Here is a 2,174-nt window from a genome sequence, read left to right as displayed (position 1 = left end):
TCAGTAGAAGTTGTTCCCTTATCATTCATTCCAAATTTAATGAGGTAATCAAAGGTAATACTTCAAACGGACTTAAACCGAGAATATTATTTGCATTATTTGCAACTTGCAAAAGTGAGACCCACTAAAAGTGCTTATTTTATAATGCAGAAGTACAAATACTACACAGTAAAGACATTTGATTTCCTGATGGTGTTTTAAGTGCCCTATAGATGGGGAAAATACACCAGATTAAAAGGGACTAATTTAAAAACATTCATTTATTTAGTTTGTTTTAGACAAATAATTAGACACACTGGTAAGATACTTTACATTAACATTTAATAGCTAAAGCATGTACAACAAGACAGATATTAAACATTATTACATGACCATTTGCAGTATAGTTTACAGTATGTAAGCTAAACAACATATATAAAGAGACTGTACATATATTTAAAAAAAAGACAAATTACATTTCACTGTAATAGTCAAATTACATTGCATGTATACTGGTATAATTAATAAAAACAAGACTAGACATGTTTTCAGCTGTTTAATTTTGAAGCTCATCTATGACTTATGACAATTCTAGCCAAATGTTTTTTTTTTATTGGACTGCAAGTTAACAAGAGTTGTTGAAACAAACATTGTGCTGAAACAAAGCTTATATAATTCAATAGCCTCATAAAGTAGTTGTTACATAAATTGGAAAGAGTGAGGCACAGTAAAAAAAACAAAAATAACGCTGGTCATCCTGGGAAGTTGAAAATCCTTTTGCCGTCAGTGGTATGAAACAAACAAGCGCATGAAATTCCCCAAGTTGTCAGTGCTTCTCTTCGGAAAGAAAGTCGGCTGTGATCAAGTAGATTACCTCTGCAGCCCCATTTTCCCATGCCGTATACCTCTTTACAGCTACGTCTCAAAGAGGTATATGCATAGGAAAAAGGAACAACGAGCACAATGCCTTCTGACTTGTTACTTTCTTGACCTAAGGAGAGTCAACCACAGTTTGAAACAGAAGTTGTTCTAAAATAACCACACGCATGTTTAACTGTTAACTTTTCATAGTTCTCTCTTAGAAATGTTTGGTAAACCAAAACTTTTTTCTCTTTAACCTCTCTCTCATACAAATAAAAGAAAACCCACCAACTTCCACAACATGACAATTTTCTCTTTTCTTGCGAACTAAACAGTTCCTTACACATATAATACCGGTGTGGCTCTGTTACTGATTTTTTTAATTTATTTACAAGTGATCATTTTAGATAAACATGTTCTAAAATGTATTATGCATAAGGAAATAACTATTAAGGCCTTTGTGCAGTAACAGAGGTACACTTTAACATTGCCACTCTAATAAAATTAAATTCCTGATTTAAAGAGAACAACATATTGGAACTTTATTCAGAATGGAAAAAGAGCCAGCTTACCGTGTTAAGAGGCCAGGCTATCTCCTCTCTTTCGGCATGTCCACTTCAGAATTTATTTGTTGTGTAAGACCTTGAAGATGTTTAAGGAAAACAGAGTAGCTGTTTTCACAGCTAAGCAATCGCCTACCTTTTTTTTTTGGCAAGGACTGAAACTGCACCTGCAGAAATGAACACATCATTTCAACAATGGCAACAAGGAAAAAAAAAATTCGAACTGGAAAGTGCCTTGCTCTGCAAAGTCTGTCAACAAGGTCCGTTCAAGCACTTTTAAGAGATTGGTGGGTATTAGAGTGTGTTGTAATTCTAATTATGCTGTCAAATAGATAATAAGCTATCTTGCCTTCAGACGTCAATGCTGTGGAAAAGCAGAGAGAAGAGCAGAACTCCTTGTTCCCAAAAGTTGAAAGTTTCTTATCTCCCAGGGTCCTTCACAGAAGATAGGTTGTTACTTGGGCCTCAAGGTCTGTGGACAAGGCTTCTAAAAGCTATTTCAGCAAAACCAAGGCAAGCTGTTCTCCATCAAGGACAAGGCAGACTGTGTTTTGCTTAAAAAGAATGAAATTATTTTTTTAACCATTTCATAGCGACTTTTAATTGCTTTACAAAAGTAGGATCAGACAGTACATACGAAAATCATTTTTCCATGTTAAACCTTGTGGGCTTCTTTCATGAAAAGCTCTTTACTGAATTTCCTAAATAATTATGAATAAACATATATAATATAAATAATTATCCTTGAAGTTTCTTGACAGAGTTTCAAGT

General features: G+C 34.0%; 1 long non-coding RNA gene across 1 annotated transcript; it reads right to left on the bottom strand.

Annotated features, from left to right (window-relative positions):
- Window positions 1–304: 304 nt before the first annotated feature.
- On the bottom strand, window positions 305–1,854 carry LOC148661366 (uncharacterized). The gene is made up of 2 exons (XR_015939513.1): window positions 1,413–1,854; window positions 305–970 (listed from the first exon to the last, which is right to left on the bottom strand). It is a non-coding gene; the product is annotated as an uncharacterized LOC148661366 (long non-coding RNA).
- Window positions 1,855–2,174: the final 320 nt, after the last annotated feature.

The sequence above is a fragment of the Lepisosteus platostomus genome, chromosome 6 (assembly GCF_059453375.1).
Source record: "Lepisosteus platostomus isolate fLepPlt1 chromosome 6, fLepPlt1.hap1, whole genome shotgun sequence".
In the NCBI taxonomy this organism is placed as follows: domain Eukaryota; kingdom Metazoa; phylum Chordata; class Actinopteri; order Semionotiformes; family Lepisosteidae; genus Lepisosteus; species Lepisosteus platostomus.
The sequence above is the reverse complement of the archived record's forward strand: the minus strand, read 5'-3'. Positions and strand labels throughout refer to the sequence as shown.